The sequence below is a fragment of the Lolium perenne genome, chromosome 2 (assembly GCF_019359855.2).
Source record: "Lolium perenne isolate Kyuss_39 chromosome 2, Kyuss_2.0, whole genome shotgun sequence".
Taxonomy (NCBI): Eukaryota; Viridiplantae; Streptophyta; class Magnoliopsida; order Poales; family Poaceae; genus Lolium; species Lolium perenne.
The window spans coordinates 117063919-117079326 of record NC_067245.2 but is presented as its reverse complement, the minus strand read 5'-3'; the positions used below and the strand labels follow the sequence as shown (position 1 = coordinate 117079326).

General features: G+C 45.1%; 2 long non-coding RNA genes across 3 annotated transcripts; both read left to right on the top strand.

The window, feature by feature from the left end:
- The first annotated feature begins 4375 nt into the window (after positions 1 to 4375).
- Positions 4376 to 8020, top strand: LOC139836047 (uncharacterized). 2 transcript variants are annotated; one of them, XR_011751865.1, is made up of 4 exons: positions 4376 to 4822; positions 4920 to 5108; positions 6376 to 6460; positions 7784 to 8020. It is a non-coding gene; the product is annotated as an uncharacterized lncRNA (long non-coding RNA). The 2 variants fall into 2 exon arrangements; XR_011751864.1 differs by lacking the exon at positions 4920 to 5108 and having other exon boundaries at positions 4382 to 4822.
- Positions 8021 to 9360: 1340 nt separating this feature from the next.
- LOC127333568 (uncharacterized) lies at positions 9361 to 12714 on the top strand. Its single transcript, XR_011751863.1, has 4 exons — positions 9361 to 9516; positions 9614 to 9802; positions 11070 to 11154; positions 12478 to 12714. It is a non-coding gene; the product is annotated as an uncharacterized lncRNA (long non-coding RNA).
- Positions 12715 to 15408: the final 2694 nt, after the last annotated feature.

The window sequence follows — 15408 nt, the reverse complement described above, 5'->3', positions numbered from 1 at the left end:
TTCTTCGACAGAATTTACCTTCTTACCTTGTGGAGCTCTTTCCGTGTGCCATTCAGAGTAATTAATCATCATATTATCAAGAAGCTTTGTTGCTTCACCAAGAGTGATGGACATAAAGGTACCTCCAGCAGCTGAATCCAATAGGTTCCGCGAAAAAAAATTTAGTCCTGCATAGAAGGTTTGGATGATCATCCAAGTAGTCAGTCCATGGGTTGGGCAATTTTTAACCAAAGATTTCATTCTTTCCCAAGCTTGTGCAACATGCTCATTATCCAATTGTTTAAAATTCATTATGCTACTCCTCAAAGATATAATTTTAGCGGGAGGATAATATCTACCAATAAAAGCATCCTTACATTTAGTCCATGAATCAATACTATTCTTAGGCAAAGATAGCAACCAATCTTTAGCTCTTCCTCTTAATGAGAAAGGAAACAATTTCAATTTTATAATGTCACCATCTACATCCTTATACTTTTGCATTTCACATAATTCAACAAAATTATTAAGATGGGCAGCAGCATCATCAGAACTAACACCAGAAAATTGCTCTCTCATAACAAGATTCAGTAAAGCAGGTTTAATTTCAAAGAATTCTGCTGTAGTAGCAGGTGGAGCAATAGGTGTGCATAGGAAATCATTATTATTTGTGTTTGTGAAGTCACACAACTTAGTATTTTCAGGGGTATTCATTTTAACAGTAGTAAATAAAGCAAACTAGATAAAGTAAATGCAAGTAACTAATTTTTTTGTGTTTTTGATATAGAGAACAAGACAATTAAATAAAGTAAAGATAACAACTAATTTTTTTGTGTTTTGATATAATGCAGCAAACAAAGTAGTAAATAAAGTAAAGCAAGACAAAAACAAAGTAAAGAGATTGGATTGTGGAGACTCCCCTTGCAGCGTGTCTTGATCTCCCCGGCAACGGCGCCAGAAAAAGAGCTGCTGGCGTGCAGTTGACGTGGGAGATAGAAATCTTTGTGGTGTAACTTTTCTTCAGGTCCTCGGCAACGGCGCCAGAAAAAGAGCTTGATGGCGTGTAACACACACGTTCGTTGGGAACCCCAAGAGGAAGGTATGATGCACACAGTAGCAAGTTTTCCCTCAGAAAGAAACCAAGGTTTATCGAACCAGGAGGAGCCAAGAAGCACGTTGAAGGTTGTTGGTGGCGGGATGTAGTGCGGCGCAACACCAGGGAATCCGGCGCCAACGTGGAACCTGCACAACACAACCAAAGTACTTTGCCCCAACAAAACAGTGAGGTTGTCAATCTCACCGGCTTGCTGTAACAAAGGATTAGATGTATAGTGTGGATGATAATTGTTTGCAGAAAATAGTAGAACAAGTATTGCAGCAGATTGTATTCGATGTAAAGAATAGGACCGGGGTCCACAGTTCACTAGAGGTGTCTCTCCCATAAGATAAATAGCATGTTGGGTGAACAAATTACAGTCGGGCAATTGACAAATAGAGAGGGCATGACAATGCACATACATGATATGATAAGTATTGTGAGATTTAATTGGGCATTACGACAAAGTACATAGACCGCTATCCAGCATGCATCTATGCCTAAAAAGTCCACCTTCAGGTTATCATCCGAACCCCTTCCAGTATTAAGTTGCAAACAACAGACAATTGCATTAAGTATGGTGCGTAATGTAATCAATAACTACATCCTCGGACATAGCATCAATGTTTTATCCCTAGTGGCAACAGCACATCCACAACCTTAGAACTTTACATCCTTGTCCCAGATTTAATGGAGGCATGAACCCACTATCGAGCATAAATACTCCCTCTTGGAGTTAAGAGCAAAAACTTGGCCATAGCCTCTACTAATAACTGAGAGCATGCAAGATCATAAACAACACATAGGTAATAGATTGATAATTAACATAACATAGTATTCTCTATCCATCGGATCCCGATAAACACAACATATAGCATTACAGATAGATGATCTTGATCATGTTAGGCAGCTCACAAGATCCAACAATGAAGCACATAAGGAGAAGACGACCATCTAGCTACTGCTATGGACCCATAGTCCAGGGGTGAACTACTCACTCATCACTCCGGAGGCGACCATGGCGGTGAAGAGTCCTCCGGGAGATGATTCCCCTCTCCGGCAGGGTGCCGGAGGCGATCTCTTGAATCCCCCGAGATGGGATTGGCGGCGGCGGCGCCTCAGTAAGGTTTTCCGTATCGTGGCTCTCGGTACTGGGGGTTTCACGACGGAGGCTTTAAGTAGGCGGAAGGGTAGGTCAGGGGGCGTCACGAGGTGGCGACACAACAGGGCCGCGCGGCCAGCACCTGGGCCGCGCCGCCCTAGCGTGTCGTCGCCTCGTGGCCCCACTTCGTTTCCTCTTCGGTCTTCTGGAAGCTTCGTGGAAAAATAGGACCCTGGGCGTTGATTTCGTCCAATTCCGAGAATATTTCCTTTGTAGGATTTCTGAAACCAAAAACAGCAGAAAACAGCAACTAGCTCTTCGGCATCTCGTTAATAGGTTAGTGCCAGAAAATGCATAAATATGACATAAAGTATGCATAAAACATGTAGATATCATCAATAATGTGGCATGGAACATAAGAAATTATCGATACGTCGGAGACGTATCAGATCAGGCGGGAGCAGCAAATGCAGAGGAGAATGAAGCAGCAATTCAACATGAGGAGATTGAAGCAGCAATTCAACATGAGGAGATTGAAGCAGCAATTCAACATGAGGAGATTGAAGCAGCAATTGAACATGAGGAGATTGAAGCAGCAATTGAACATGAGGAGATTGAATCGATGGATCGAGAGCTGCTTGAACCGATGAATCGAGAGCAGAGGGAACAGATGGATCCAGAGCTGCTTGAACCGATGGATCGAAAGCAGCGGGAACAGTATGATCGAGATTGCATTGGATTTAATATGGCCCAGATGAGTGCTAACTTTGAAGAGCAGATGGCAGAAGAAAAAGCACAAGCTTCGCAGAAGAAGAAGAACAAGAAAGATGGCAAAAGGAAGTACACACCGGTAATATCCCTGGTAGGGTTACCCGGAGTAAGGTGGTGGCCCCAGCGAATCACACCAGGAGCAAGAGAAAGATTTTATTCTGAACAACTAATTTGAATTTGTATGAACAATTTGAATTTGTATGAACAATTTGTATTGGGGATCCCTTTGTATTGAACAATTTGAATTTGTATGAACAATTTGTATTGGGGTTCCCTTTTGTATTGGGGATCCCTTTGTATTGAATAATTTGAATGTAGGGATCCCTTGAATGTATGTGTTAAGCCACATTTAAGCCACATTTATCATTTTCTCTAGGGTTTAGGGTTTTAGGGTTTAGGGTTTAGGATCCCTTTGTCTTGAATAATTTGAATGTAGGGATCCCTTGAATGTATGTGTTAAGCCACATTTAAGCCACATTTATCATTTTCTCTAGGGTTTAGGGTTTTAGGGTTTTAGGGTTTTAGGGTTTAGGGTTTAATTCAAAATAATTCAAAACATGGTGGAACCTTCCCATGGAGCCTTGTTATGTTACCTACAACCTAGAGAAATAATAATGGAAAAGGAAATATAGAGATATGAAGTTTGTATGCCAAAAGCTTCAAAACCACTTCCTAGTCCATGAGCTACTAGCTATGAAGATGCAGGGCTTTCTGCTCAATACACCTCCCAAATACCCACTATGCTTACAAACTTTGTCCAAATGAGTCCAAATTCGTCACACTTGTGTATCTTTGAATTGCAAACAATATCACGTCGGCCAAAATGTAATATATTGTTCAAATAACACAATTTTACAATTTTTATGCCAAAAGCTTCAATTTTCCTTAGTCCCTTTATTATTTGGGTGCCCCTGTTTTACTTAGTTTTACTCAGTTTTCCCCCTCCGGGCCCACTTGTTTTACTCAGTCCTACTCAGTTTTGCCCTTCCGATAAATATTTCCTCACTTTTTGTAGCGACCCGGGAAAATCCCCATATTAGATTTGTTTGTTCTGTTTCCTTTGTGCATCATCATGCATCATGCATCATATCATCCACATGATTTTAACAAAATAAAATTATTTTCAAATAATTATTTTGTTCTTCCCTCTTCATATGGTTCTATATAAAACCTTCCACCCTTCTTCCTATGTTTAAATAACACCAATTAAAATTATCTTTGAAATTATTGCAAATAAATTTAAACCAAATTAAAATTTACAAATGTTTAAAAACCTATTTTTAATATCTTCCTGAACCCTCGCTCTTCTTATTCGTATGAGGATCTTACAATTCCAGGGAAGATGGAAAAAGACCATCTCCTTTTGCCTTATCTCCACGTCCATCCAGCAACCCATCAAGGAAAACATTGTCCATCCTACGTTTTGCCTCACAGAATACATATGCTATCTATGTTGTCTTCCTCCTCGTTCCAGCACGCGTGAGGCGTGACCTCCACCTGCTCCCCTCTCCCCTCCTGTTTATCCCCCAACGATGCAGCCATCAAACCCTAGCCCCTCTCCATCCTCGTGCCGCCGTCCCCTCCTTTTCCCTCGACCACGCAGAGGAGAGAGACGAGAGTTGCTGAAAGAGTTTCAGAGAACACCTCCGCCACAGCATCGCCGTCGCCGCGTCGTCTCCAACTACCCTTCGCTGAACCAAGGCCACCATGAGCTGCGCCTCGTCTCCCTCGTCATCCTCCCCAAAAGAATCGAGTTGGTTCCGCTCCAATTGATGTGAAGGTCGCCGTCTTTATCTCCGGCCGCCGCGCTCCGGCGAAGTTTCCGGCCGCTCCGGCCATCTTCCGGCGCCACGGACACCTTCCTCGACTTCCTGGTGAGCTAGCGCATCTATTCCCCCTCTTCCACGTCTTCTTCCATCACCACACGCCCTTGCCTATTTCTGACGGAGCTGACGACCGTTGCTGTCCGAGGTCGCCGCCATGGCCGCCTTCGCCATGCCTTCGTCTCCGCCTACCTCAGCCTCGACTGGCGCACCAGGAGCTTCATCCACTTCTCCTTCATCCTCGCCATGCGCCGCCACCATGATCAGCGCGAAGGTCTTCTTCGTGCGACATCCACATTCGTCCCCGAGCCAAACCGCTTCACCATCGAGCTCCAGGGTGAGTACAGGCTTGGTTTCGCTTCTCCCCTGTTCGTTTTCCACCGTATCGTCTTCTCCGTTGATGTCCGTGCGCGCGTGTGTCACTTGTTCCGTCGTCAGTTTCGTGAGGAAACACACGCTTCAGTTCTGCTTCAAATACAGTCGCGGCCCTGTTCGCCTTACTGATCCTTTTCAGCAAGTCGCTATTCAATAAACAGCACCACAAGGCAGTGACTTGTTGCCTTGTTTTCTCCAGATAGCAGATCCCTGGATCAAATCCAATCGTCTGGAATTTATCCCTGTGCTTGCTTTTTCGTTCCCTGATGAAATGCACCAGATCAGCACCCTCCATAACAAGTTCAACTTGAATGAGCGCCTCCTTCTTTTCCTTTTTCAGCTAGCACATCTTGCAGTCATGTATCCATCCACCTGCTAGCTTGGTTGCTTAGCTAGCTAGCTACGCATATCTACTATATTAAATAACATGAAACGATCCAGCAGCTTGCCTGCTAGCTTGTGTATCTAACATTTCAATGGCACACACATCTTTCTTTTACCATCTCATGTTCCAGATTTTAGAATCTGTTAAATATCCAGTTAAAAAAAGTGACACTATCAGTTACCTGTAGCTTGACTGGAGTTTGCAGTCTGTTACCGTAACTCTCCAAAAAACGTTTCCTAGCCTACTGTTCATGCTCTTGATCCAATTCCAGCAGCCCAAGATCAAATCTCAGGAAAGACACACGCCACTTATTTTGCTCTATCTCTGTTGCAGTTTTCAGAAACACCTGCAGTCCATTTCAACTCAGAGCACATGGAATTATATGCCAACTTTTTAAACCATCCCCGTAAAATTCAAACTATCATATCTTTTGCCATTTAAATCTGTTTTAAACAAATGTAGTATGTTTATGAGTCAAAATTATATGTAGAATATAAATCTGCCATCCATATGCTTGTTTGCATCTTGCATCATGTCGCGCGTTGATAGTTATGCATGTTCACCTCACATATATGCGGAGTATTTGGGAATTATCGGATAAGGATTCCCCGCTCCGTTTAACTTTGAAGTAGCGCACCCTTGCCATGTTGTACCATGCTAATCCACCCTTAAATTTGACGATGGAAAATGCAACTCCAACCTAATTTGTGTGTCCGGGGTTCCGACTCCGATTAAATTGGATAAGATGCATTGCACCATCTATGCCATGTCATGCATATCATCATGAACATGCTGGATCTTCTTTATCCGTAGTTGTAAGACTTGCATGCGTTGTTTGTTTCAGCATTTGCTTCTTCCCGGATAGGACCACGAAGTGGTGTGGTGAGATACGACAAGTTCTCCGGATGTTCCTCGGCAAGCTTTAACAGGCAAGCATTTCCCCTATACTTCTGCCCCTGCAGAAGTCGCTCACCTATTTTATTTTTGCCTTCTCCCTCATGCTATCCTTAAGTTGCGCTCTTGTCACGTGTCCCTTCCACTTGTTACCTCAAGCAGCATATATTGCCTCCACCAACCTCCTACAACTGTTGTTTGGTTATCGGGTCTGCCTTGCGAGTCGTAGTGCATGCTAGTGCTGTTTATATCTCGTTACCGTTGTCGTTATCTTATCGGGTTATCAGTTTGGGAATCATGACACATGGTTTATGGTTATATCTGTTGAGGGTATCATGGTTACCTTAATTGTTAAGCGGAGACATCGGTGGGTCAGTTGCTCGTTTTACGGCGGCTCACTTGTGTTTCTTTAAAGCTTAGGATCCGAGTTCCTGTTATCTGTTCCGAGACTGAGCGCTCTAACCACACGTGGGTATGTTTCTGGGTCTCCCCTCGACCACTGCCGGAATCTACAGCTTTGTCCAGTGGCCACAACTAGTTTGCAATGTTTTACCATTTATTATTTGCGTGCATGCCAGCCTGTTACTTATTTACTTTGGGAAGCCCCTGGGTGCCTTGTATCCCTTGTTTCTGGTATGCACGTATAGGTCGTGGAGCCTCTGTGAAGTGGTTTAACGCCCCAGTGTGTGTTTAAACCACCTAGCACGCTGGCGCACATAGCTAAGTCCGCTTCGGAGATACGGCCGGACTTCGATACGGGTTCAACTTGGCTAGGTGGCTTCCTGGACATTGTTGTCGTGAAGGAGAGTGCGAGTCGTTATATCCACCTGTCGCAAGTGGGTTGATCGTGCGTGTGGGTACATTTGGGCAACCCCTGCAGGGTGTACATCTTATCGATAAGCCGTGTCCGCGGTTATGGACGACTTGGAGCTGTATGACTCGACCATAGACAACTTACACCTGTTGTTTATTAGTAATAACTTGCGTAGTAAGTTAGTACAACTTCAATAAAAAAATGGTTAAAACTTGTCCACCGTGTGAGTGCCTTTGTAAGTACCTCCTTGCGAGGGGGGAATGCATCGGCTGTGTTATGTTTGCAGAGTATAGAACTGTTAGTTTATGCGCTCTCTCACCTTCTCTGATAGACGAATGTTGTAGAGTGTCTCTATAGGTTTTTAGTGCTTGCGCACTGCCGCTTAACCCCACCATATAGCCTATGACGTTCCTCTTGCGTTCTCTAAGTCCCCTGCGTGCCTCAAGTACAAAGGACGACTGGTTGACGAATGCTTGTACGTCTTGAAGTCTTGTTAAGTACGAACCCGTACTTATTGCTGCTTCTACGGGATATAACCGGGCAGGTATGAAGACCGGTACGATGAAGGCGACTTTAGCAAGGTTACCCTTCCGGCTTGGCCTGGGCGGGGTTATGGACGCCATCGTTTATCTTCAGGACTCTTAGTCCAAATTTGTATCTTGTCCGTACTCGGATGTATTTGATCTTCTGTATGATTTGGATCTTTGTATGTATCTATTTGTATCTTGACTCGTTGGAGTCGTTGTTGTAATATATCTGTTTCTTGTGGGCTCTATTGTAATCCTGTTGTAATGTTACCTCTCGTGAATGATTCCACTCGCATCGCGTGCATGCTTCGGCATGTACGAGGCGCTTGGTGGTGCGTCTCCTAGAATTGATATCGTGCGGATTTTGGCGGATTCGCTGGGATCCTTATGGTACCGGTTCTGGGGCGTCACAAGTTGGTATCAGAGCCATCAGGTTGACGATACCCCACTAGTCCAGCCTTTAGGATAACCTTGCCAACGGACGTTGTTGTGTCTAGTGTCAAAACCTATCTTCGAAATTCGTTGGATACATCTGATTAGTTCTGAATTTTTCTTCTTACCCCAATTCTTTCTCATCTTACCTTTACGAGTTTTGAGTCTTCTCTCTTATCTGAGTTTTTCTCGAGTCTTTGGTTCCGACGTGGGTTAGACGATCTTTACCTTTATCCTATTAGGTCCGATCTTCGGAGGATCCCGACGGAAGCGCATCATCAACATCGGAACTACGACTTCTTGTTGGTGGTGTCGACCGTTCTACATGGAGCAACAGTTTTTGTTAGTGGTGTCGAGGATATCGACATGTCGCCAGAAGATTCGATAGTTCACCTCTCTCCCCCGTACCTGGACGTGGAATCTCGGGGCGAGATTCCTTGTTAGTGGTGTCGATTGTAGCGACCCGGGAAAATCCCCATATTAGATTTGTTTGTTCTGTTTCCTTTGTGCATCATCATGCATCATGCATCATATCATCCACATGATTTTAACAAAATAAAATTATTTTCAAATAATTATTTTGTTCTTCCCTCTTCATATGGTTCTATATAAAACCTTCCACCCTTCTTCCTATGTTTAAATAACACCAATTAAAATTATCTTTGAAATTATTGCAAATAAATTTAAACCAAATTAAAATTTACAAATGTTTAAAAATCTATTTTTAATATCTTCCTGAACCCTCGCTCTTCTTATTCGTATGAGGATCTTACAATTCCAGGGAAGATGGAAAAAGACCATCTCCTTTTGCCTTATCTCCACGTCCATCCAGCAACCCATCAAGGAAAACATTGTCCATCCTACGTTTTGCCTCACAGAATATATATGCTATCTATGTTGTCTTCCTCCTCGTTCCAGCACGCGTGAGGCGTGACCTCCACCTGCTCCCCTCTCCCCTCCTGTTTATCCCCCAACGATGCAGCCATCAAACCCTAGCCCCTCTCCATCCTCGTGCCGCCGTCCCCTCCTTTTCCCTCGACCACGCAGAGGAGAGAGACGAGAGTTGCTGAAAGAGTTTCAGAGAACACCTCCGCCACAGCATCGCTGTCGCCGCGTCGTCTCCAACTACCCTTCGCTGAACCAAGGCCACCATGAGCTGCGCCTCGTCTCCCTCATCATCCTCCCCAAAAGAATCGAGTTGGTTCCGCTCCAATTGATGTGAAGGTCGCCGTCTTTATCTCCGGCCGCCGCGCTCCGGCGAAGTTTCCGGCCGCTCCGGCCATCTTCCGGCGCCACGGACACCTTCCTCGACTTCCTGGTGAGCTAGCGCATCTATTCCCCCTCTTCCACGTCTTCTTCCATCACCACACGCCCTTGCCTATTTCTGACGGAGCTGACGACCGTTGCTGTCCGAGGTCGCCGCCATGACCGCCTTCGCCATGCCTTCGTCTCCGCCTACCTCAGCCTCGACCGGCGCACCAGGAGCTTCATCCACTTCTCCTTCATCCTCGCCATGCGCCGCCACCATGATCAGCGCGAAGGTCTTCTTCGTGCGACATCCACATTTGTCCCCGAGCCAAACCGCTTCACCATCGAGCTCCAGGGTGAGTACAGGCTTGGTTTCGCTTCTCCCCTGTTCGTTTTCCACCGTATCGTCTTCTCCGTTGATGTCCGTGCGCGCGTGTGTCACTTGTTCCGTTGTCAGTTTCGTGAGGAAACACACGCTTCAGTTCTGCTTCAAATACAGTCGCGGCCCTGTTCGCCTTACTGATCCTTTTCAGCAAGTCGCTATTCAATAAACAGCACCACAAGGCAGTGACTTGTTGCCTTGTTTTCTCCAGATAGCAGATCCCTGGATCAAATCCAATCGTCTGGAATTTATCCCTGTGCTTGCTTTTTCGTTCCCTGATGAAATGCACCAGATCAGCACCCTCCATAACAAGTTCAACTTGAATGAGCGCCTCCTTCTTTTCCTTTTTCAGCTAGCACATCTTGCAGTCCTGTATCCATCCACCTGCTAGCTTGGTTGCTTAGCTAGCTAGCTACGCATATCTACTATATTAAATAACATGAAACGATCCAGCAGCTTGCCTGCTAGCTTGTGTATCTAACATTTCAATGGCACACACATCTTTCTTTTACCATCTCATGTTCCAGATTTTAGAATCTGTTAAATATCCAGTTAAAAAAAGTGACACTATCAGTTACCTGTAGCTTGACTGGAGTTTGCAGTCTGTTACCGTAACTCTCCAAAAAACGTTTCCTAGCCTACTGTTCATGCTCTTGATCCAATTCCAGCAGCCCAAGATCAAATCTCAGGAAAGACACACGCCACTTATTTTGCTCTATCTCTGTTGCAGTTTTCAGAAACACCTGCAGTCCATTTCAACTCAGAGCACATGGAATTATATGCCAACTTTTTAAACCATCCCCGTAAAATTCAAACTATCATATCTTTTGCCATTTAAATCTGTTTTAAACAAATGTAGTATGTTTATGAGTCAAAATTATATGTAGAATATAAATCTGCCATCCATATGCTTGTTTGCATCTTGCATCATGTCGCGCGTTGATAGTTATGCATGTTCACCTCACATATATGCGGAGTATTTGGGAATTATCGGATAAGGATTCCCCACTCCGTTTAACTTTGAAGTAGCGCACCCTTGCCATGTTGTACCATGCTAATCCACCCTTAAATTTGACGATGGAAAATGCAACTCCAACCTAATTTGTGTGTCCGGGGTTCCGACTCCGATTAAATTGGATAAGATGCATTGCACCATCTATGCCATGTCATGCATATCATCATGAACATGCTGGATCTTCTTTATCCGTAGTTGTAAGACTTGCATGCGTTGTTTGTTTCAGCATTTGCTTCTTCCCGGATAGGACCACGAAGTGGTGTGGTGAGATACGACAAGTTCTCTGGATGTTCCTCGGCAAGCTTTAACAGGCAAGCATTTCCCCTATACTTCTGCCCCTGCAGAAGTCGCTCACCTATTTTATTTTTGCCTTCTCCCTCATGCTATCCTTAAGTTGCGCTCTTGTCACGTGTCGCTTCCACTTGTTACCTCAAGCAGCCTATATTGCCTCCACCAACCTCCTACAACTGTTGTTTGGTTATCGGGTCTGCCTTGCGAGTCGTAGTGCATGCTAGTGCTGTTTATATCTCGTTACCGTTGTCGTTATCTTATCGGGTTATCAGTTTGGGAATCATGACACATGGTTTATGGTTATATCTGTTGAGGGTATCATGGTTACCTTAATTGTTAAGCGGAGACATCGGTGGGTCAGTTGCTCGTTTTATGGCGGCTCACTTGTGTTTCTTTAAAGCTTAGGATCCGAGTTCCTGTTATCTGTTCCGAGACTGAGCGCTCTAACCACACGTGGGTATGTTTCTGGGTCTCCCCTCGATCACTGCCGGAATCTACAGCTTTGTCCAGTGGCCACAACTAGTTTGCAATGTTTTACCATTTATTATTTGCGTGCATGCCAGCCTGTTACTTATTTACTTTGGGAAGCCCCTGGGTGCCTTGTATCCCTTGTTTCTGGTATGCACGTATAGGTCGTGGAGCCTCTGTGAAGTGGTTTAACGCCCCAGTGTGTGTTTAAACCACCTAGCACGTTGGCGCACATAGCTAAGTCCGCTTCGGAGATACGGCCGGACTTCGATACGGGTTCAACTTGGTTAGGTGGCTTCCTGGACATTGTTGTCGTGAAGGAGAGTGCGAGTCGTTATATCCACCTGTCGCAAGTGGGTTGATCGTGCGTGTGGGTACATTTGGGCAACCCCTGCAGGGTGTACATCTTATCGATAAGCCGTGTCCGCGGTTATGGACGACTTGGAGCTGTATGACTCGACCATAGACAACTTACACCTGTTGTTTATTAGTAATAACTTGCGTAGTAAGTTAGTACAACTTCAATAAAAAAATGGTTAAAACTTGTCCACCGTGTGAGTGCCTTTGTAAGTACCTCCTTGCGAGGGGGGAATGCATCGGCTGTGTTATGTTTGCAGAGTATAGAACTGTTAGTTTATGCGCTCTCTCACCTTCTCTGATAGACGAATGTTGTAGAGTGTCTCTATAGGTTTTTAGTGCTTGCGCACTGCAGCTTAACCCCACCATATAGCCTATGATGTTCCTCTTGCGTCCTCTAAGTCCCCTGCGTGCCTCAAGTACAAAGGACGACTGGTTGACGAATGCTTATACGTCTTGAAGTCTTGTTAAGTACGAACCCGTACTTATTGCTGCTTCTACGGGATATAACCGGGCAGGTATGAAGACCGGTACGATGAAGGCGACGTTAGCAAGGTTACCCTTCCGGCTTGGCCTGGGCGGGGTTATGGACGCCATCGTTTATCTTCAGGACTCTTAGTCCAAATTTGTATCTTGTCCGTACTCGGATGTATTTGATCTTCTGTATGATTTGGATCTTTGTATGTATCTATTTGTATCTTGACTCGTTGGAGTCGTTGTTGTAATATATCTGTTTCTTGTGGGCTCTATTGTAATCCTGTTGTAATGTTACCTCTCGTGAATGATTCCACTCGCATCGCGTGCATGCTTCGGCATGTACGAGGCGCTTGGTGGTGCGTCTCCTAGAATTGATATCGTGCGGATTTCGGCGGATTCGCTGGGATCCTCATGGTACCGGTTCTGGGGCGTCACACTTTTCCCCCTCTTAGTTCTACTCAGTTTTCCCCACTTGTACTCACTGGCTAATCTCTGATTGGTTGAGATGTATGTCACACGGATCTTGGTTTGTTGAAAGCTCAACGAACGCTTGCACCGTTCGATTATTTATGATCGGACGGCCTGTATATCTCTCTCTACCACGATGGACGCATACGGAGAGAAGAGCAGAGCACATACCTACATACCCTGGCAGTCGCATATTCCAGTCGCATCTTCCTCTCTCCTATTTCCTCTCTTACTCCGGCGGTCGTGGCGGCGCGGATCTAACCGTGCGACGGCGTGGATCTAAGAGTGCCGGTGAGGATCTAACCCTCAGAAATAGTTGAAATGTCTCTCTGTCTCACTTTCATTTCTCTTCTCAGATATGTTGATGATGAAGAACACCAAGACGGCGGCCGTGCCGACAGTGGTCATCGATGGCAAGATCATTGAAGCCATCGCCTACAACATCGCTTCGACGACGCAGATCCAGCATTCAATGTCGGAGCCTGTTGATGTCTCACTTCCGTTGCCCTCCTCAGATCCGTTGCTGATGAAGGACACCAAGACGACGGCCGTGCCGACAGTGGTCATCGATGCCACGAACATTGAAGCCATCGCCTACAACATCGCTTCGACGGCGCAGATCCAGCCTTCAATGTCGGAGCCTGTTGCTGTCACACTTCCGGTGCCGAGAGTGCGAATCGATGCCAAGATGATTGAAGCCATCGTCTACAACCGCGCTACAAAGCCGCCGATCCAGCCCTCTGATGACCCACAAGTATAGGGGGTGTATCGTAGTATTTTCGATAAGTAAGAATGTCGATCCCAACGAGGAGCAGAAGGTGTTGACAAGCAGTTTTGATGAAGGATTCACTGTAAATGCTCACAGACAAATATTCAGGGGGTTTTGATGTAACAGATGAATAAAGTACGAGTAAGTAAAGTGCGAGAGTAACAATTGCAGCGAGTGGCCCAATCCTTTTTAGCACAAAGGACAAGCCGGGTTGTTTACTTATAATGACCAAACGTTCTCGAGGACACACGGGATTTTAGTCTAGTGCTTTCGCTACATATGGCTAAATAATCTTCATTGTTATGATAAGTGTTGTGTGGGTGAACCTATGCTAATGTACCGCCCTTCCTAGGACTAATACATACTTGTGATTATACCCCTTGCAAGCATCCACAACTACAAGAAAGTAATTAAGAATAAATCTAACCACAGCCTTAAACTCTGAGATCCTGCGATCCCTCCTGCATCGATATACCAACGGGGGTTTAGGTTTCTGTCACTCCGGCAACCCCGCAATTGGCAAACGAATACAAGATGCATTCCCCTAGGCCCATAAATGGTGAAGTGTCATGTAGTCGACGTTCACATGACACCACTAGAAGAATAACACCACAACTTAAATATCATACCATTGAATATTACTCAACCATAGTTCACTACTAACATTTAGACTTCACCCATGTCCTCAAGAACTAAACGAACTACTCGCAAGACATCATATGGAACATGATCAGAGGTGATATGATGATGAATAACAATCTGAACATAAACCTTGGTTCAATGGTTTCACTCAATAGCATCAACAACAAGTAGAAATCGATACCGGGAGAGTTTCCCCTATCAAACAATCAAGATCAAACCCAAATTGCTACAGCGGTGACGAGGTGCTGCGGTGGAGACGGCGGTGATGATGGTGGAGATGATGATGATGGTGATGGAGATGATGTCCAGCTCGATGACGGTGACGATGGCGTCGATTTACCCCTCCCGGAGGGAATTTCCCCGGCGGATTCCTGCCCGCCGGAGAGCTCTTTTCTCTCTGGTGTTCTCCGCCCCGCAGAGGCGGCTGTAACTCTTCGCGAGGTACCCTCTGTGGCTTAGGTCTTCGGGACGAAGGGTTTCGCGAAGAAAAGGAGGCGAAAGGGGCTGTGGGGCCCCCACACCACAAGGTGGCGCGGCCAGGCCATGGGCCGCGCCGGCCTGTGGTCTGGCCCCACCTTGGGCCTTCTCAGCTCCCCCTTCTGGCTTCCTTCGTCATCTGGAAAAATAGGATTTTTGGTATAATTTCCTTCCACAGTTGATCTTCCGAAATATTGCGTTCTGACGGTGCTTTTTCCAGCAGAATCCTGGCTCCAGTGCTTGATCCTCCAATAATGATGAAACATGCAAAATAGATGAAATAACATAAGTATTGTATCCAAATATGAAATATATCAATGAATAACAGCAAATTATGATACAAAATAGTGATGCAAATTGGACGTATCAACTCCCCCCAAGCTTAGACTTCGCTTGTCCCCAAGCGAAACTGAACTCGGTAAACAGGACCACATGTTTATGGAGTGAAGAGTCGATAAATAAAATACGGACAAGAAGCATCATATTCATTCACACAAGACATTATAGTAAACAACTTCCTCATATAACTCAACTTGAAACAAGTATAAGGTAATCACAAATAAAGGTGCATAAGAAATCATAGTTGGTGATGGCAAACTTCGTTCTTGGTCAGAGA